This window comes from Dermacentor albipictus, chromosome 8 (genome assembly GCF_038994185.2).
Source record: "Dermacentor albipictus isolate Rhodes 1998 colony chromosome 8, USDA_Dalb.pri_finalv2, whole genome shotgun sequence".
In the NCBI taxonomy this organism is placed as follows: domain Eukaryota; kingdom Metazoa; phylum Arthropoda; class Arachnida; order Ixodida; family Ixodidae; genus Dermacentor; species Dermacentor albipictus.
The window spans coordinates 56,854,430-56,876,923 of NC_091828.1; the positions used below are offsets into that span (position 1 = coordinate 56,854,430).

The 22,494-nt window shown below is 45.7% G+C and overlaps 1 protein-coding gene and 1 pseudogene across 1 annotated transcript in view; both read left to right on the top strand.

Moving 5' to 3' along the window:
- LOC139049265 (uncharacterized) overlaps positions 1-22,494 on the top strand; it is a 258,184-nt gene that overhangs the window by 135,639 nt on the left and 100,051 nt on the right. The window lies entirely within an intron of this gene.
- Positions 711-21,558, top strand: LOC139048685 (alkaline phosphatase, tissue-nonspecific isozyme-like; annotated as a pseudogene).

Here is a 22,494-nt window from a genome sequence, read left to right on the forward strand (position 1 = left end):
CAAGGATCCGTATAAGTATTTCCCTGGCTAATTCTGTGGCTCGACGTGCTCTTTGTTGAGTCTGTGGCTTTGTTGAGCCACTGACTCAACAAAGGTAAAATATCTCATAAAAGATTCAGAATCTTTATGTAAGAAAGGAACACCGGTCATTTACTGACCGGTAATCTAGAGCTTGTATTGCGCAACTGTGCTGTCATATTTCGGTATACGCGAGTCCAGTGCTTAACTTACGTTGGTTTATTATCTTTCACTGGGAAGGCTTATATTTTTCAAGCTAAAACTCAAGCTATAGAAATGGCCTTCGTGTTTTGTTTTTTGCCTTGTTTGATTTGCTCTTGTTATAGTGTCCGTTATGAAAGGTCATAAGGTTACGCCATTTTGTAAGGATTTGTGACTGTCTTGAAGAAAATGAGCCAAATATTGTTACTATTTTATATGTGGATGTTTGTCCTGGCCATTTTCTCCAATGTTGTGGTGAAATAAATCTCCTTATTTCCGAAGATTCTGCATTTAATTTACCAGCAGGTGAAGCGTCTGCTGATAAGTGCCTTCAAGTGTCATTTGCATATTTCATAGCATGGTAATAACTCTACCTGGTGACTAGTGATTGTTCATCCCAAACAATAATTGCAGGTCTATTCGACAGTGACTACATGCCGTTCTGTATACTTCGTGAATATTACAACAAATCAACGCCAGGTCTTGGCGACATGGTAAAGGTTGTAGTGCAAATACTTTCGAAGAACCCAGCAGGCTTTGTTTTGCTCGCGGAAGGTGGGTATAAGCAATTGCTTCCACTTAATATTTATCCTAAAATTGTTAGTATCACTCTGCTTTTGCTTGCATCTACACGATAAATTCCTGAAACTTCGGCTAGTAAGACTGATAAACAAATATTAGAAAAACTACACCCGTCGTATATTCTGGACATTCTATATACTGTTACGGGGAGAAAATATATGTATTTACAATACATAGGGTTACAAGGTTGTAGCTCAGTGGCCAGGGTAACACAATCTATCGGTCTTCGAGCCACTTCAAACTCCTTTCTCCCTGCAAACGTCCTTGAGTCAAAACCGGCAGAAACTCGTAGCGGACATTAACCCCCGGTGGCAGAAGCATCGTCTCGTTGCTTCTTAGGGTGTGAAATCAGTCTGCGACTTATAGGGCTTTAGTCATAGAGAAAGAAAAAAAAAGTTAAGAGTGGACACTACCATACACCCCCAGTGGCCCTATCGACCCTAGCGCGCCTGGCGGTTGGTGAGAGTAACTGGCCTGCACTTCTTGTTTCGGTTTCGCTGGCGCGAAACTGACGTTATAGGCTGCAGCGGAAGCTTGTCATTTCAGACCACTTTTCGTCACCCAAATGGCAACGCTTTTATTTGTCATTTTGCTTTAGCAATTCCCTATTTTGTCGAGTTCAATATTTGGTGTGAATTGAGGTCGGGATGCAATTTTTATTTCGATTAAATTATAACAGATGGAGATAGAGGTAATCATAATTCACTATGGCTTGGTGCAAGCGGTCATATGTATCAAAGAGACAGAGTTTCCGCAATGTCTTTATTCCAAGGCAAGGTAGGCTTCTTCTAGGTTCTGCCGTTGTTAAAGCACCACGACACACAGCAGTAGCTGCCGTAGCTTGGACCGCCAGACGGCATGGCATTAGCACGGTCTGAAAATGTCAATAAGTGCACGCTTCGTTAATTACCAAAAACATATGTACGCATCACAACTGAACCAGGAAACCGCTTTGAATGAATAGCGAAGCGATGCACAATATAAAACCACCGACACATTCTGACATCTGACCCATAAAACTCGGACTTACAAGGATAAATGCTAAGACACCATACAGGGGTGTTTAAAAGTTCCCGGGCCGCCATCCTATGTAATCCCATGCCATCGCGGCCTGTGAACTTTTGCACACCCCTGTACGTACTCAGTATAAGGGGTACATTGGTAGGCAAAATAGCAGTTCACATAAGCGTAGTAAAGATACATTCGAAACGTCCAAATACGAGGCCTATGTTCAAATACGCGCCATGCCTTGCCTACGCGACAATATGTTGTGCAATGTATTCCGCCACGAAAAAAATGGTAAGGAACCGAAAGTTACTAGAACGCGCAGTGCGTCCCAACACGGCCGCCGCAATAAGTACATGCAGTAGTCATTGGGGACTTTTCCCCACCGTTACTTTTCTGTATAAACGAACCGCACGGACGTATACACCACCGTCCGTTCGTGCGCCGTAGATACACACCTCGCTGCAATACAAAACGCAATAAGCTACGCTCGCTGTTTATGTCACATGCCATTGTTTGCAAGCAACATTATTAAAATATTCAGGAGCCCATACTCTAAATAGGAAAAGAGCAAGCAAAGCTTGGCTACAGCGTGCCTAACGTCCTGATTTTTTTTATTTAGGTAGTGCCCGTCCCCGGAACGCCGTTTTCGGTCTGAATCGGCATGGCGCCTTTTATGTTCTTTCCAGCGTTCGTCGGCCTCTAGAACGGGCCAACGAAAGGACCGTCAACCGTCACGCGATCATGTAAACGTGGGTTAGGAATTAAATTTTCTCGAAACCGGAATTTTCCTGAAATGGTTCAATTCCTAATATCGACCTTAAGCGTTGTCCAGCAGATCGTTTTTAGTCCGCCAACACGAGCTATTTCAATGGAGCGGCGATACCGTGGTTATCGCAAACAGCGCTGGGCAAGAACGGTTTACCCTTGCAAACCGAGACGCAGCGTGTCGATGGCGTCTGACAAGCTGCGAGTCGTTTGCAGTGCACAGCCATGAACCGGTCCAAGTTAAGGGCAGCTTCGCGTTGTTTGATCACTTTCACAGAACGCAACCAACAAAGATTATTCCGTTCTCGGCGGGGGTAGCAAGAAAGCACATGGCACAGCCCTCCCGCTACGCCTTTCATGAGGCGGCATGCTTTTCGCATTGTTCGCGTCTAGCCGCCTCATATAGAGCCGCAAGCTGGTCTTTTTTGGCGAACCTCGTCGCCCTCACAAGTCAGTTACTCAAAGCTTCGGTTGAAAACGTGACTCACCTGTCTCACACACGAAAACACCGCCGCAGCCGACGTTCACGAAACCTTCCAGCTGGAACGCCGCTGGTACACGAATCGTTGATTTCTTCTCGGTGGACGAATGGTGATTGGTGTTGATGGCAGCACGAATGAAGAACAAAAAGCACGGAAGGGGTTTTGGATAAATGCAGTTTTTATGTATAAGAAACACGCCAAATTTGGGCGTATAACTATTATTGTGTAATACGATTGAGCAGAATTCATTACAACATTTTCATTTTTTGCGCCTGCGTCCTCTGGCGTTTGGTGAGAGCACTAGTTCGTTACGTAGCCGTGACGCAGTTGCTGAGGCCAGATTTCTCGGAGTGTCCGCTCTTAGTCTTCTTCTTTCTCTATCCTTTAGTCGCGAAACGTGCATGATATCAGTTCTGGTGGAGTAGAAGACGGACGTCGAATTCACAGTTGATATCTGATATGTGAGGTTGGTGACTTGGTGAAGAACTCGGTATGGCCCGACGTATCGCGGCAGCAGTTTTTCGCAAAGGTCGACGAGATGGGAGGGCAACCAAAGCAGGACAAGTGACATAGAGCTGAATTGAGCATCCCGACGATGGCTGTCGTAACGGTGCTTTTTGATAGTCTGAGACGCCGTAAGACGGCCACGGCCAATGCGACGTGCTGTGGCTGCGCGAACAATGGCATCGTGAACATAGAACGTGGTAGTGTTGGCATCGGAAGGGAGCAGCGAGTCAAGAGGCAGCAGGGGGTCACCGCCATATATTAGATAGAGTGGCGAATAACCAGTAATATCGTAACGCGACGAGTTTTATGCAAACATCACGAAGGGTAAGGTGCAGTCCCCATCCCGGTGATCATCAGACACGCACATGGAGAGCATGTCTGTGAGTGTACGGTTGAGAAGTCCATGGGTCTGGGGTTGGTAAGCCGTCATGAAATTGTGAGACGTTGATCAAACGCGAAGAAGCTCATTGACAAGTTCAGAAAGAAAACAGCGGCCTGTATCAGCAAGTGGCTGACATGTGGAACCATGCTGTAGGATCATCTCGTGGAAAATAAAGTCAGCCACATCAGTTGCGCAGCTCGTAGGGAGGGTCCGCGTTATGGTACAACGCGTGGTATAGTCCGTCGCGACGGCCACGCACTTGTTGCCCAAGGATGAAGTTGGAAATGAACCTAGAAGGTCCAGGCCGACGCGGAAATATCGCTCTGTGGGGATATCTATGGGATGCAGGTGCCCAGCGGGAGACAATGGAGGCTTCTTGCGGCTTTGGTAAAGTTCGCAAGCAGCCACTTAGCTTAGAAGAGAGCGATATAGCCCAGGCCAGAAAAATTGCCTGCGCACATGGTCGTACGTACCGGAGACACCCATATGACCAGCGATGGGCACATCATGTAACTGCGAGAGAAGTGTGGAGCGCAGATGCTGGAGAACGACGAGAAGCAGTTCAGCACCATGTGGAAGCACATTGCGCCGGTATAAGGTCCCGTCCTGGAGAACAAACATACGGAGGGAAACGTCCTGTTGTTCCTAGGTAAGGCGTTCGATGATGGATCGCGAATATGGGTCATGACGCTGCTCGTCGGTGATGCGTGAGAAGTCGGAGATCGACAAAGCGCAGGTATCTGTATCGGTTTTGGTGCCATCGGATGGCTCGACAGGATAGCGGGAGAGGCAGTCAACGTCCTTACGTAGCCGCCCAGATTTGTAGTACACGCTGTTCTCATGCAGGCGTAAAGCCCAGCGGCCAAGACGACCTGTCGGGTCTCTGAGTGAGGGCAGCAAACGTAAGGCATACTGATCTGTCACGATGGTGAAATGTCGACCGAACAGGCTAGGTCGGATCATACCAATAAGCTACACAAGAGCCAAGCATTCAAGTTCTGTTATGGAGTAGTCGCGCTCTGGTGGTGAAAGAAGACGGCTAGCATACGCTATCACACCATGGGTGCCCCGCTGTCGTTGGGAGAACATAGCGCCAATGCCATGGCTGCTTGCATTAGAGCAAACTTCTGTGTAGGCACGCAGATCAAAATGACCCAACACGCGTGGATTGATAAGGTAACTGATAAGCGTTGAAAATGCTGAAGCCTGGTCGGGACCCCAACGAATAGTGGCGTCCTTCTTGAGGAGGTCTGTGATAGGATGAGCGATTTCGGCAAAGTTCTCGATAAATTGCCCAATATAGGAACACAGCCCTAGGAAACGTCGAACATCGGTAGAAGAACGCGGAAGTGGGAACTCCCTAACGGCACGAACTTTTTCAGGATCAGGCTGGACGCCAGCAGCGTCAACAAAGTGGCCAAATACTCGTATTTGGCGGTGACCGAAATGGCATTTTGCAGAAGTGTGTTGTAGGTAAGGTCGTCGAAAAACAGCAAGGATAGCTGAGAGTCGGTGGAGGTGGCTCTCAAACGTCGGCGAAAAAACATTGACGTCATCAAGGTAGCAGAATCATGTAGTCTATTTGAATCCGCACAGAAGAGAGTCAGTCATGTGCTCGAAGGTAGCAGGGGCATTACACAGTCTGAAAGGCATCACTTTAAGTTAGTAGAGGTCATCTGGGGTGATGAAGGCGGTCGTTTCGCGATTTCGTTCACCCACTGTGATTTTCCAGTATCCAGAGTGCAAATCTATCGACCATAAATAACTGGCACCTTGTAAGCAGTCCAGCACGTCATTAATGCGCGGAAGCGGATACACGTTCTTTTTGGTAATCTTATTGAGGGGACGGTAATCGATACAAAATATCCAAGTACTGTCCTTATTTTTAACCAAAACGACAGGTGACGCCCACGGACTGCAGGAAGGCTCGATAGTATCGTTGTAGAGCATTTTGTCCACGTTTGTTGGGATCACCGGGCGATCAGCCGCAGACACACGGCAGAGCCTCCGGTGTATAGGAGGGACGTCAACAGTGTGGATGGGATGTGTGACGACACGGGTTCGACCTAGTGGGCGATTGCCAAAATCAATCATGTGTTCATAGGATATCAGGGCGAAGTGCGTCGGGGTAAGCAGAGGCCGTATACTGAAACGTTCGCCTTCCGCGGTAGTATCGCCACCGCGATAGTCACGTTCAATAAATCAAGCGAGTGCTTACCCGCTATCAAGAGTCCTGATGCCGGGGTGCAACTATGGGCTGTCCAGAGGGCCCACGATGCGGCGGTCGGGCAAGGCCTGGCTGTCCCAACGTGGGAGCGGCCCGCAGCGCGCTGAGTCGCGTACCTCAGGACCTTATTAAAGTTTCGCATCCATCCATCCATCCATCCATTACCCGTAACGTCACCGTGCACTACCAACACGCGCCTTGGACTGCTTTACATCACATGAGAGAGCGCCCCGTGCAAGTGCAGAGCGGCTCCGGTGTGTCGTTTTCGAGTGTAGTGGCCACAGTACAGGTTCTCCGCACTGGATACGGTTGGGTACGGCTGGTTTTGGCAAAAATAAATTGAATAAGGAAGTGGGAAATGTTCTACTTTAAATGAATCAACAAATATCGCCGCGAAACAACACGTGTAAGACGCCCGCAAAAAGGCTACTATAAACTACTATCTATCTTATCTCTACTACACTCCACCACCAACCGAGCGCCAAAAGGTGCCAAGAGACGTGTTCGTTTATTCAATATATGTCGAGAGCACCCATGTACACCGTGACGTTAAAATGATGTAGGCCGGAACTACTAGGTGGCGCTGTTTATTTTACGGTTTTGCTAAAACCGCCGATCAGCCCGCGCCGTTAGTGCAGGAGTTGCCAACGGGATAGTTTCGCGGAAGGCGAACTTTTCAAAATACGGGCCGAGGTCGTAGATCAGTAGCTATCATTCGCGTAACTTGTCATTGCGTGAAGTAGGAGAGGCAGAAGCTGCAGGAGTGTCCAATCATGGTTCGGTTGCAAGAGCAGCTACTGCAATGTTTTACAAAGGGGAGAGCAGAGCGCGAGATCCACCCTCAGGAAGCACTTGCAGACACGAGCCAAAGTTCAGGACAGGAAGCCACGCTCGATTGTTGACCAGAGTTACAATTGAGTTTGGTAGTGCTATTTGACGTGCCAGGAGGACGCCGCAAAGTGAGGACACCACGTAAGGACCATTTCGAAGCGGTGGAGAAGGCGACATGAGGACGTAAATTGCAGCATCAGTTTGCAGTCGAGCAAATTCAGTAGACCGAAGTCGGGACTTGTCGTCGTCGGTCGGGTCGGTGGAGTAATGGGGCAGTTCCAGGTGAAGGGTGTCGGTTGCACAGTCAATAAGTGCTGAATGGGCAGTCAGAAAGCCAATTCCAAGAATAACTTCGTGGGGACCCTTGTCCAGTAGAGTGAACAGGACTAACACTGGACGGCCGGCAATGGTAACACGGGTGGTGCATATTCCCATCACGGCTGTTGTACTGCCATTAGCTACTCGAAAGGCAGGTGACTCGCCAGGTGTCAGGAATTTATGGAGACGGCTACGAAGATATGATCGCCTAACTGACACGAGCAGCAGTATCTATAAGGGCTTGAACGAGTACAACATCAACGAAAATTTCAACAAGGTTCGGTCGAGCTACAGGGGCCATCAAAGGATTTGCAGTCCGAGTCGCCAATGCAGCCTCACCTCCGGGGTCTGCATTGCTTATTTCCCTGAGAAACGGCTCGCATAGAACAGGGACGAGGGACGTCGAGATGTAGGCGAATGGGACTGACGACGTTGCCGCGAGGGCGAGCGGGTAGTGGTGTTTTCTCGAGAGGGAATGTCGGCATGGTATGGTTCGGAGAGGGGCGAGAGACTCCGAGGGTATCGGTCGACGCGGCGATCAGCATATGGTCGAGGCAAGGAGTACCAGCGGCTACTAGAGAAGTGGCGGGATATGTGAACTGTGACCGACCCGGGAGCAAGCAAAGCAGATCTGCCTGTCACCCGGTGTTTGCCGCTCACAGAGGTTTCGATATTGATTCCGGAACAACTGTCGAGGTGCAGCAGAGGCAATGACAGGAGCGGTAGGGCTGGAACGTGGGCGGACGGCAAACTGGATGTCCTTGTGTTCAAGTTCTTGGCGGACAACAGCTTAAACGATCGAGATGCTCATGTTGCCATACATCTGGGGACAGTGAGATCTTAGAGCCATAGCCTCAAGCTCGCGATGGATGACCTGTGTCAAGCTTGGCGTTGTAGCTGCATATCACTCCGGAGGATCGGTATGTGGTGCGGGAGGTTCGTTGCAGGAGGAAGTGGCAGCCGTATTCGGAAGTCGGTCGAAGCGTTGTACGATGCATTAGCTCTTCGCTTGCTCAAAATTCTGGCATTCCTTAATGATGGACTCAACCGATGAGCAGTTCCTGCAAAGCAGGAGGTCGAATGCATCGTCCGTCATGCTCTTCAAGATGTGTCCATACTTATTGTCCTCCAGTGTGTCCACGTCCGCTTTACGGCAGAGAGCCAAAAGGTCTTCAATATTCGCGACGCACGATTCGGTTGATGTCTGGGCACGACACGCTAGCTCCTGCTTGGCCTCCTTTTGACGTCCCACAGGTCTTTCGAAAAGATCGCGTAGCTTTTCCTTGCAGTAGTCCCAGCTTATAATGTCGGCTTCATGTGTCTCGAACCATACCTTCGCAGTTCCTCCCAAGTAAAAGATCACGTTGGCCAGCAAAAGTGAAGCATCCCACTTGTTTGCTTATCGACGCACTCATATGACGCCAGCCAGTCTTCGACGTCGACTTTGCCAGTGCCGATGAAGATTCTCGGTTAACGTGGCTGGATTAGCACAACTTCCGGCGGTGTCTGAGCGGCGGAGGCGGCGTCAGTGGCGCAGGTAGCGTCAGTTGCCATAACAGCGGAACCGATGTGACGCTCGCTGCGAAGATCCAGGGCTGGCTTGTGGCAAGATTATCCCGCACGTCCACCAGAATGTTACGGGAACAAAATATATGTATTTACGATATATGTAGTTACAATGTTACAATAGGCTCAGTGGCCAGGCTAACACCATCTACTTCGACACACTTGAACCTCATCTTTCACTCCCAACGTCCTCAACCACAGCAGCACAAACTCGTACATGAAAATATGATGCATGACCACCTGTTTTCATCAAGAACGCAACTAAAGAAATTGACACCATAAAACAAAGGATCAATTTGCGACTTGAAATTTCACGTTGTCTTCTACACAATTGCAGACAAGTCTCTGGACAACACTAAACACTGTCAAGGCTTCAGTCTTGAAGCAGTACGAATGGCTGCTAGCGTAGAGGTGAGGACTGCCCGCTGAGTAGAGCGCACTCCTGACTCTTGGCACGGCACGCTATGGACCATCTCACCAAATAAAACTTGTTCTGGAGGATGTATTTCATCGAGCTGTCATGCATAGTGCCTTCAACGGATCGTGCATAAAATACATATTTTCAGTTACGATTGGAAGTAAAGCACCTTCTTTTATTTTTTCGAGAATGCTGCCGGAGATTATGTATAGGAACCAGGTGCAGCCGAGGGTGTGCTTCTTTTCTCGCTAGCTTATTCTGTACATTTCCTGGAAGAAAATGTGCATGGTTCCTTGAGACATTTGGCTATAATCTTTCCAGGCATGCCGTTTGCATGGCCGCGATCGATTGGCTGTCGGGAGGTCATGTTTGTTCATATTTGGTGGAGAATGTCCAATTTTCACCAAAGGGTTTTTTGCGCATTCGTTAGTATAAAACGTAACGTGTTATGGAAGACTAATTATAAGGAACAAACATTTTGTCAGTTGGCACTTATATTGTCATGTCCGCACTTGTTTACAAAAAGTAACGGAAAGAATACATTGTGATTTTTTGAGAGCGAACAGAAATCGCGAGGTTGTGATTTCCCACAGAGCCACTATTTGCGCGCTCTGCCCCGAGGAATATCAACAAGTGCCCAGAAGAAAGCTTATTTTTATGTTGTTTGCAGTAGCGTAGCCAGGAATTTCGATCGGGGGGGGGAGGTGGGAGGGGGGGAGGGTCTCGTTGCAGCTAGGCGACCGCCTCATAGAATTTGTCGAGGGATCAAACAGATGAATAACTGCACTGTCATTGCCAAAGATGCTGCAAACGAACTCTTGAACGCTACGCACTGTGAAGACAAGTAAAATATGTACTTTCTCAAAAAAGAATATACTCGTATATCCAAAAATTGCGCCCAAATTACATAATATCAATAGTTGCATGCCTTTGTGTACTTAAAATGTAATGAAGATATCATTAGTAAGGTCTTGATTAGGGCTAGTTGGTTCATATTAAGAACTGAGCTTGAACAGCGCCAATAAAACAAGGACACGAGTAACAAATACTACAGACAAGCGCTGACTGCCAACGGAAAGGTTATTTGAAATCCTCCCGCCATTTTATACCTTTCTCAGCATATGCATGCGTACACCAGTCGTAAACACATCTGCAAATCAGCAACATCATAACTGTTCATGCAAAAAAGCTACTTCTTTTTCCGACAAAGTAGGAGAGGGGCGCTTGCACACTTATCTCCTTCCTTCCTAATGAAATAAGCCTCTGTTATTTCCCTTTACCTGTTACCTTTTCTTTTCCCTATGAATTTCGCTTTTTTTTTCAAATATGCGAGTGCAGGGACGCTTGTTAGAACGTCCTGCTAAATGACTCCCATAGCCATTGTTTAGGTTACTGCTATGCTAACGAGCTCTTTCATTGAAACCCTACCTCGTTTGACAACAGGTATAAGAACCTTATTAACATTTTTATACCTTATTAGATTCGTCGGACGATCCCACCGCTGTCAACCAGATGTGGGAGTAGTCTGACTGTCTCGCCGCTGCCACCATTTGAAGGAGTCGAAGGTCGTAGAGAGGATCTCGGTGAACATGATTTATTTACATATCAAGCATCTTAAGCAAGATACATCGGCCGTCTAGTGCGACTCCCATATGGAGCCCGCAAGACTAACATACAGCAAACAGTTTACGAGCACACAGCTCACTACTACATTTCGAGCATGACAACGAGCACTCAGCTCCCGACGACGAGCACACTCTAGCAGCCGGCAAACGCTGCTTATAAGCTCTCCGCTCTACGTCATAGTTCGACGTCATCGTTCGACGTCACCGTTCGAAGTCCCCGTGGACGGAAACGTTCGTCCAGTCATTGTAATCTAGCCGCCCCCCGCAGGACGGCCCACACACACAAAGGCTCACACGTTCAAGTGTCCGGAGCCGACGTCAGAGGGCTTCGTGGAACTCTGCTCCGTCCCCGGTGGCGCTGCCGAGTACCGCATTCCTGAGCTGACCGCGCGCCACGTGGCTGCCGGTCATCCGCAGTTCTCTGAAGGGCGCCCCGCCTGGTGGGCTTGGAACACGTGCAGCGGGCTGAAAGCTGGCACGTTGCCACCCCGTACGGCCATTCCTAACAACCTACACAAAGGCCAGGGAAATATCTCAATGACGCTGCCTTTGTTGCAATGTATTGCGCCGAAGCAGCTATCACTGGTCGTGTATTGTGAGTAATCGCAATGACATTATAGTCGCAACAGAGACGCCATATAGAAGGCAGGAGTTCTGCAAAATATACGACGGCGAGTCAATTGAAAGTGAGCCAATGTGAATATACGACAAATGGCATGCTTTATTTGGAATCAGTCTCCATCAGCATTTAGACATTTGCCCACTAACGAGTCACGCGATTCCCGTCTCGTAAAGCTCCATGGGTTACTGCTTCAAAGAGTAGGTAATGGACTCTTTCACGTGATCGTCCGACACGAACCTGCTTCCCTTGAGCTGTTTATTTTTTTGCCCGAAAATGAACTCGCAAGGCGACAGGCCAGGGCTGTATGGCGGATGTTCCAGCGTTTCCAACTTCAAGTTTGCCAGCTTAGTGTTAACCACATCTGCGACCGGGGTACAGGCATTGTCGTGGAGCAAGATGACCCTATTCGTGTATTTTCCACGTCCTTTGTTATTCATTGAGACACGCAGCCGGCCTGACGTTTCACACTATCGGAAACGATTGATAGTCTCTCCATATTCAACAAAACTGATCAGTAATACCCCTTGACGATCGAAAAAAAATTCAACACCTTTCCAGCAGAAATGACAGCCATTGCTTTCTTTGGGGGTGGTGAATTTGAATGTTTCCACTGTGAGCTTTGCCATCGTGTGTCAGGCTCCCATTAGCGGTACCATGACACGTCCCTGGTCGAAATAGCACAAACCTCACGACACCACGCTGTTCAACTCTTGGAGTGTCCATTACGTCACGCAACCATGTTCAACCCAGTGTATGAGAGCATTAAGGAACTTTTATCCTCAGACCTGCGTGTCATTTTCGTAAATGAGAGATTTATGTGTGCTACGGTGCATGCCTCGCCCAAAATAAACCGAACCATTATTGCACGAGGCGTGTAGGCTTACTTTCATTTGAATCCCCGCCATAAATTAGAAATGCGGAAATACAATGGAATATACAAATAAAGGGCAAAAAAGTGTCACTGGTGACAAAGCTCACTCCGTGTATACACAATAGCTGGCAACAAGATATTTAAATAACATATACGTCTCCAATAAGCCTACGTACCTAAGAAAAAGTAACTGTATATATTGCATCAAACAAGGCAAACAAACATGTTCCGCAATCAAAGATTCACAGGTCACAGAATCCTAAAGCTCACCCCCTCTATCTACTCCCGCTAATGTATCGCGTGCACATCTACTCCCCTCTTTTCTTCCTTGCGCACAGAAGACTCAGTCACAATCGTCGGCACACCCATGCCACCCTCGTCCCCATACGACTTCATACACACATAAAGCATGCGGCGCGCGGTCGCGATCACCCATGTACTTTATTTGGAACATGCGGCCGACGGCAGTAATGCGCCTGCATGAAGTGTCCATGCAATTGCTACCACAATAATATATTAAGGGTATCCAGTAACTGAAGCGTCCCGTCACTTATTACTTTCCGCAAAACAAAAAGTAAAAGAATCGAACTTTCCCCATGCGACAATTCACTGTGACGCATCTGGCTTTTTTTTTTATTTTGTGGGGCGGAGCCGCCAAAATGAAGAAAAAAAGAAAAATCTCAAAGGAAAGCATGTTGGTCACAATCGAACGCCTACTATGGGAACCTAATGGGACTACCGAAGGAATACTGATGAAAACACGAACCGCTTGGTCCGCAGATTACCATGCGCGCACTGCTCAGTATCCTACACCGACGAGACAAGATTTTCCGGAGAGGTTGCACTCAAGGGAACACGTTGCGATCCGTCCAAGCCTCACAGTCACGGCAGCCAATGACCATTGTTTCTTTTTCTCGTCTGTTAGCCAGAAAACGTTCACAACTCCGCCAGGCGAAAATCCCCTCGTCCAGAGAAAAACGAAGGAACACTCAAGTGCACCGCATGCACACCCAAGTGTTTGGGCAACACGAGAAAAACGCAAGCTGGCTCTGGCAGCCCGCGTGTAGACAGGACAAAAAAATTGAACAGGCTCAATAGAGGTTCCCAAGTAAAAATCAAACTAGGAAAAACAAATACCAACGTAGTTACATCTGCTGACTTTAATGTCTTGCCGTGGTTGCTTTGGCGCAGGTGAAAAAAAATCTTGTATCTTTTTTTCTGTGGCATGACGGCACAAATGAACCACTAAAGCGCTTCGTCTCACTGGACTTCGCTACGTGCTTTGTCAACTTGTCTGCTAGTGTGTTCATTTCGCTTGTCTCGTTGCATGGTGCGATGGACGACGTTAGAAAACTCAATGCACCTTTGGCGTCAAATGTTTAAAACAATATTAAACCCACAATGCTCTGGAATTGAAAATCTAAATCCTGGAAATGTCAATGTACCTTTCGCATCTAAAGTTGATGAGAACTTTATGCCCATAAAGTTTCGGAATTGAAATCCATGCGCCCCGTAGATTCCGCGGCCTCCGTTAGGTGCCGCGATGAGCCCGCCCAAACGCTCTTGAAGAACGCTCTCGAAACTTTGCGCTTGGATGAGGCTTCTTGCGTTATTTGACTCCCGGTGTATGGGCGTCGCCGCGAAATCGAGCCCGAGTTCGCAATGTTCGTGCCGAAATGTCTGTTCGAGCGCAAAAAAAAGCATTCTAAAGAAAACACAGAATTTCAGGCGCCGCGGGTTGTTTGGATCGGCGGTGCATGACATCAAGAGCATATTTCGGGGGAGGGGGGATGAAGCCCCATAAGCTTCCTCCTCCCTGATTACGCCCCTGGTTGCTTGCCAATCCCCATAGATGTGGAAAAACTTTAATAAAAGTCCTGCAGGACGCACGTCAGCGCGCAGTGGGCGTCTCCCCCGCAGGGACCGCCAGGGAGTACCCGATGTCCGTATCAATTACACTGATTTATAGGTGCCAATGCTCTCGCCAAAGTCCATTTTTGAATTATCCCGAGCAAGGCTTGGTGTCATTGCTTTCCACTCAAGCGGCGTTTTGCTGCTCAAGCGTGTTACAAGTGACACACAGAACCACATCATTATATTACATCCATTGCTCTTACGTGCTCACTCTCCTAGTGCTTTTATACATACAAACATACTTAGCCGCAGAAAGTGCATGAGTTACCCTAGCAAAGCTGACACATTAAATGGTTCATTCAATTTAGAGGGAAGTATAATTAAGAAAAAGGTAAATAAATTTTAATAAAGAAGGAGCGACGGGAAGTGGCTCAAACAAAATGTTATGTTCGGATAACTTGAAAACTGAAAAACGCAGAAGTTGTAATCTGGAACACTCGACAGAGATGTCTGAGGGGTAAAAACTGAGTTAGAGAGTCAAGTTTGCGTCAAACATTAACAATGTAAGCAAAAGAGGCCTATCATCGAATACTGAGGAAGCAGTTGCTTTTCTTTACATCCATTTATGATTTATTATTTCGCGTTTGCAACAACAACAGCAATAATGGTAAAATTCGATCGAAGATACTGAAGAACTGCAGGATCCTGATTGGCGTCACTAGTGCAGAAATTTCGGTGGTATAAGGTACCACCAACCTCAATGAGTAGAACTATCGATATGTCGATAACAATGCGGCAGATACCACGCTACGATGGCTGTGCTGCAGTTGAGCACACTGGGAGAATTCGCGGGTTAGATTGCAAGGAACATCATTATTTGCAAGCGCGTCAAGACAGACCGGATCCAATGTGTTTTCCGAAGACGCCTACGTGTAATGGGCGGAATGGCCAACGTCTGATGTGGCAGAACGGACATGAAAAGCACTTGTTTAGAAAAATAAGGGACATGCTCTTTTATTGTATTCTGTTGAAAATAGGGGATATAGGAATGTAGCCGCACTTATTTTAAAGCGGCAGAGAAAAGTACATCTTGTATACAGAGGCACGTAGCGTGAACACTTGCGTAAGTCGAAGGACATCACATTTTATTGGAAATAAGTGATAATGGACATAAACAAGGCTTGCTTCATCTCTTAGAATACACCGTATTGTCAGTAGCTGGAGAGTTAGTCCATAGATGTCTACATAGCTTATAGGTGCCTGTTTTATTGGAAGAGACAGTACAGATGGCGTTCAGAGGCGTATAGCTGTGTGACTTTATATGTAATGCCAATTGCACTGCATTGATGATGATGTATGACATTTTGTTGCGCAATGCACTGACTTCGGCACTGGCCGACGCACTTTTCAAAGGAACAGGTTGTCTCTTTAAAAAAATATGCGGAGAAAATAAATCTTAAACATTAAAACAATTCTAAAGTATTGTAAAATGATATATGCACGTCAAGGGCACCACAACAGTGAAGAATCATAATCAAACAAATTATTATTGCCCGGTGTAAGACTAGCGACTAGTTTGACCAATAAATCATTCATAAAGAAACTGCAGAAAGCGAATACATCCTGAAGTATCATAAAATCGTGTATGCACGTAAGCAGCCCCATAAAATGTTATATTACGCGTCGTAATTAAACAAGGAATCTCGCTCCGGTTTTGCCCGATATTACACGAACTTATGAGTTTGTTCTTGGCGCCATTTGGAGCTGTGTTATTGGCAGCTGCAGCTGCGGGTGGTGATTTCGCATCGTTGCATTCAAGGTGTTCGGGTTGCTGCGTCTCGTGCTCACTTTGATCGCGCAGAACACCTGGGACTCGCAGCTGAATATAATAAAATCAGCTTGCTCACTGGGGTTCTTCTACCACACACTGCACATCAAGAATTGCGCAATTGCGTGTTTATCTTTGCATGCAGTGAATGCCTAGACTTGCAAATGCGCTGAACTGGTTGTGTAAGTTAACTGCTTTTGGCAGTCTTGTTGAGCTAGCGGCGACGCAATGTTCCGTCCTAAACTTTAAAGCCTTAACAAATACTGAACAAAACCAACATAAGATTACCAAACCATATACAATGATACAAAAACGCAAAAGGTAGACATAAGATAGTATTTCAAAGCGCCCATATTGGACACTGCTTTGTTGAGCGGTTATTGTTAGCTTGTTGCGTGAGTTTCTAACTCCCGTTTCTTTGCAGGTGGACGCATCGACCATGCTCATCACGTTAACCTCGCCCAGCTCGCTCTGCAGGAGACCGTGGAGTTTGAAGAAGTGGTTGGGGGGGGGTATCACAAATGCTTCCTGAAAATGAAACGCTTATCGTCGTTACGGCAGATCATTCTCACACCTTAAACATTGCAGGCCACCCACCACGAGGAACCAATATCTTGGGTATATAGCAACGTTTCTAAGAATTTCTTCTGCTTTAGCTTGTCGTTTGTAAGCATACCGTACGTTCACTGACTGACTATTGCCTCTCCGCTCGGTCTGGAATGAACATTTTCCGGCGTCCGCCAACGCTAATTTTACAGTCTCGAAACGCCAGCTTCTCCTCAGCCGTCCTCGTGCAGACCTGTGTTCCATTGTCACCAATTCTGCCACTTTAATACTAAACCACCAGTTCACCATCGCAGACATGATCTAATAGACAAACAACCACCAACCCGAACGGGAAATGGCCTCCTTGGCACAGCACTTGACGACTACATCCCCAATAAATGTGGCTCCAGCTACAATGCAAATATCGATGTGCAGAAAGAGCTAAGCTGCTAAGCGACTGCCATGGAAATTCAGATTTCTGGAAGACTTGACGACAAAGTAGGCTCGCGGATCCTTGATTGGATTAGTTACTCTTGAGTAAGTGCTTGGATGACCTTTTACCACATCCAAGCCAATAACGAATTGGAAGGTTTCCAAACGACAGAAATTTCTCTGATGTGCATGCTTGAAAACATAATTTGGACTCTGAAAACGAATGCACGTGTAACCAGAACACCCTTCTGTAATTCAGCAATAACAGTGGGGTAATCTACCCTTTCTCATATTCTGCGGGACTGCATGGCACAATGACGCAGAACTACTAAATGATTGTGGACATAAAGTGTAAAATTGTCGCAACAGCTTTCTACATTAAAGAGCAGGCAGTTCATGTTCCAAAGACTAGTAAAACAGCCAGAGGGCATTAAACATCATAAATGTGGAATGTTTACTATAACACAAAGAGAGGCTGCGTAGCGTCAGAATTTCATTGACCTGCATTTGCTGCAAGTTGTTCGAACATATAATGGCTTCTCATATTTATAATCACCTAGAGTCCAATAATTTCTTCTTTCGCAATCAACATGGTTTCAGGAAAGGATTATCATGTGAGACGCAGTTACTCGAATTCATGACTGACCTGCACCTTAACATGAACAATAAGCACCAGGCCGATTGCATTTTCCTTGACTTTTCCAAAGCATTTTATCGTGTAGCTCATTGTCGCCTCATTGCAAAATTAACTGCACTTCGAATTGATTCCTTCACTCTAACATGTCTTCGTAATTTTTTTTCGGATTGTCAACAGTTCATAGTAGTTAATAATATCGCTTCGTCTCCTACTTACGTTACATCTGGTGTGCCTAAGGGCAGCGTTTTGGGCCCTTTACTCTTCCTAATTTACGTAAATGATTTGCCACTTAATGTTCCTTCTCACTTACGTATTTTCGCGGACGACTGCGTTATTTACAGATCAGATAACAGTACTGACGACCACCTGGTCCTTCAAAATACCCTTAGTCTAATTCATAATTGGTCTAACACCGGGTTAATGACTTTAAATGCATCAAAATGTCAGGTAATTTCTTTTAGTCGTAAGCGTGACAACTCACATTTTTTTATACAACGTCAATAATAAAGAATTGTTACGTACAGTATCGTATAAATATTTGGGTGTTCACCTAACCGAAAACCTCTCCTGAATAGACCACATTGCAGCCGTTTGCGCAATAGCTCAAGGACACTAGGTTACCTACGTCGTAATCTGAGTAATTCACCTTCCTACATCCGCAAATTGGCCTATCAGACATTTGTTCGTCCAGAGCTCGAGTATGCATCATCCATTTGGTCCCCGCATCCTACATACTTAATCGACATGCTTGAATCAGTCCAAAACCGAGCTGCCCGTTTCATTTCACGTAATTATAGCCATCACTTCAGCGTAACGCAAATAAATCTCGATCGTTCCATACAGCCATTAGTCCTTCGCCGTAATATCGCTCTGTTATCCTAGTTTCACAAATATGATTATAATGCCACACAATCCATACTACATATCCAGATCACCTCGAACACGTCTCGCCGATTAAATAACCAGTTCAGTTTTGCGCGCATGTACGGTACGACACATGCTTTTAACTTTTCAGCGCTCCCTACGGCCATTCGCATGCGGAACAATCTGCCTGATCACATTGTTTCCGAGTCAGATCATAAAAAATTTCATGTCCTACACCAGTATTTTTCATAATAGCACTTACAAATCACTTTATCTTGTTTGTTACACTTGGCGATGTGCTTCGAACTTCTTTTGAGTTTTTTTATTGATGCATTGCTATGTCACTCCTATGAATTGCTATATTATGCTGCGTCACGTTCATTTGCATGCCCTGTATATATTATTGCTTTTTTGCGTCTGTTTCCCTAAATATCCCTTCAAGAATTGTACTCCCTGATATGTTCATTTTTCGTCTATTTTACTTTCTAGTATTAGTACCCTACGTTAAGCTTTACTCGTGTTATTTCCTTAAGTGTACCTTTATGGCCTTTCATTACTTCAGTTGTTCCTTTTTCATGTTTTTGGTAGTAATGTTGATGAGCCCTGCATTGAGGCGTACCTTTTCTATTACAGTTCAGAAGGCTGTTTACAATTTTTTTCCCTTGATTTTGTAACCCTCCTTACACAATGCCCCCATAGGGCCTGTAAGGTGCTTTAAATAAATAAATAAATAAATAAATAAATAAATATAGAAAACACACTGCAAGGAATAAATAAATGAAGCGTGTTTATCAGCATTACTCTAACGTCGCGAAAAGCAGCCTACCGATATCTTAGAGAATTTGTTGCCTTAATATAAAGGCCACCCAGCGTCTTGAACTTGAGTGCGCTAACAATGATAGAAATTGGAACTATGCCCCTACATAAAAAAGACAGAGATAAACATAGTAGGTGGGTGACACACTAGTAATATATAGTAGCGATGACATCACCTCTTTGGCATTGATTTAGGCTAATACGAAAGAAAATTTCGTATATCACACTAACCATTCAAAACCCGTACTGTTATGCGTATTATCTGGAGCTCTATAAAAATAAATTCGACTTAAGACAACTACAATATTTATTGACAGCATGGGGCGGCTCCGCTATGCCCAAATTTTCATGAAGATTAGCATTTACTGCAATCAATAGTGGTCCGATATGTTTTGCTTACAATGTCAACTACAGTTTTATAAATGAAGCCATTGAACTTTGAGATTTGTAGAAACACAGGACTAACGCTGTCAGTTACAGGAACTTGGGTCGTAAATATTATTACATAATTTTTAAAATTACAAAATAACTTTAAATACATGACGATTCATGAATACTTTGGCAGTATGCCTTTATTATCTCGTAAATGGCGCTAGTGTGTTCAACCTAAGTGGGCTTCTCTTCAGAATTGACCGGCATCAATTCCACTACATAATTATGTCTGCGCTAAATGGATTATTTCATGACCTTATTGATATATACTGCTTCTAACAGTCATATTATTTCTTACGTCAATCAATGCTAATATGTCATTGCCGAAACAGTAGTCTAACTTTTTTGGCACTGGTTTCAAGAATTGATCTTTTCATGAAATCTGAAACCGACTTTTGTAAGCTCACCTACGCCTTATTTTCACAATAGCTACATGGTGATCTTTCTTCCCTTTGAAAAAAAGGTTTTGCTGGAAAGACAGAGACCGAAAACCCGGTTAATTACACCGTGCTTTCCTACGGCGTTGGACCAGGAGGATATAGACCACTAGACAATGGGACATTACGAAATACAAGTAAGTCGCCTTACCTGTAGCAAATGTTTCCCTCACCTATTTTTACAAAAAATTTAGTTCAACGCTCAATGATTTCATATTCTTTCATTTGAACGAATATCATTTATGAAGGCGAAAGCGTGAGACAGCTCATTGGACGAAACCTGTGATGTCCGGTGTCACACCGGCTGACGTTATGGCACCAAAATTCATAGGGAGTTCAACCCTGGGCCTTTGGTGGGAATCGAACCCACGACCTTTGGTGTTAATTAAGGCGAATTTAATTAAGACCCAGCATCTTTGTTGGGAGCGCAAGCCACGACGTTTCGTGTTAATTTGGGTGAATTATGCCAACCATTCGTTTATCAGAAGGTGTGAAGCGGAGCGAAGAAGTGCCACCATGACCTCTGGTATTACCTGAGGTAAAGTTAAAGCACGGTTAATTAACATATGGTTATTAAGGCACTGAAACCTATGACCTTTGGTGTTAATTAAGGTGATGGTAATGAATCCTATCGAACCGCCGACTTTTGGCTGTATTCGAACCCGCGACCTGTGGGGTTAATTAAGGCAAAGTTAATTTAGAGCATATAAATAAGGTAGAGTTACTAAGGCCCTCAAACACTCGACCTTTGGGAGGAGTTGAATCCAACTTGGAGATATCGTATATCAGTAAGTTGGATTCCTATTGACATCATGAAAGTCGAGAGTCGAACCCACTACCTTTGGTGTCAATTAAGGATACGTGAATTAAGGTCCACTCAGTTAGGCTAGAGTTACTTAAGTCACTCGAACACACGACGTTTGGCGGAAGAAAACAATAGGAGGTAACTACTTATTAGAATGAAATTGTAAATTAATCTAATGAGTACCTCGTGAGCGGGCGGGCTTTCGCCTTCATCCTCTATAGCGTACGCTCAAGTGACTGTCTGCGTTTTACCTAACTGCGATGCAATTTCCTTCGCTGCAGCGGCCATTAGGTTTCAGCAGAGAGCGGCTTTTCCCGTGCAGTTAGCTTCTCATGGTGGTGAGGACGTGGCCGTCTACGCCAAGGGACCCTGGGCACACCTCTTCTCTGGTGTACATGACCAGACGTACATTCCCTACGTCATGGCTTACGCAGCGTGCATAGGACAGTTCAACGGCAGCGAGTGCCACGAGTGCAAACCATAAGCCTTCGTAGTAGCGTCGTGAAAAAGGGGCACATTACGGTGGGAATCACGAAGTCCATCGGCCAACATGCTCAGTGCAACCGCTTGCCCCCTAATGCTCAGTAAAATCACGGACAGGCGCCAACTGGTTTAAGAATATTTCCCACTTATTTGGGTTCACGTCGAGAATACTAAATCCTATAACAAATGGTAAAACTGGTAAAACGTAATCAACATGTATACAAGAAAAAAGCATTCTGTCGCATTCTCAAATATATGAGGCCTACACTGCTGAGTCAGCAGAACATGTGATTTAACAGTAAACCTGATGCCAAATCACAAGAATATGCCGCCGCACTTGCATATCCGTAAACGTTGTACGGTCATTCTGTTTGTTTCTGTTTGTTTCTAGCTCCTTTTAACGCGCAATAAAATGCTGGTTTCTTATACAAACGACGTCATATTACAACTGTAGTGCAGACTTCATACCAAGAAGAACACTGGTTGCAAATTAAAGTACAATCGTTTTCTTTTGCTGACGACATTCAGTTTCGTTCACCTACGGTATAATTCCAGCTGCAAAACATCTGCTGCTGGTAACATCATTTGCGAGTGAGAGGTAAGAGACTGTGCACCTTTACACCCATCTCATCGCACGCATACACATATACGATATTTGTGGGCTCAGGAAAGCCTCGAACAGTCCCCTTTGAAATACGGTCTTATGGACGGCGCTCGCGATTGCAGCCACAGCGCAAAAACAATTGACTTTTGCCGCGCAGCATGTCAGAAACCTCTGCGCATAATGCAATTTGCTTGAGATAAAAAGTATTACTTTCGTAAATTAAGCTTGTGACGTCGAGGAATTGCGATGACGTTAGGAATGTAGTGCTTTCTCTCATGGCCTCTAAGGCACCCTTCAGGACCGTGCTGTTTCTCTCCTGACTTGAAATGCGTC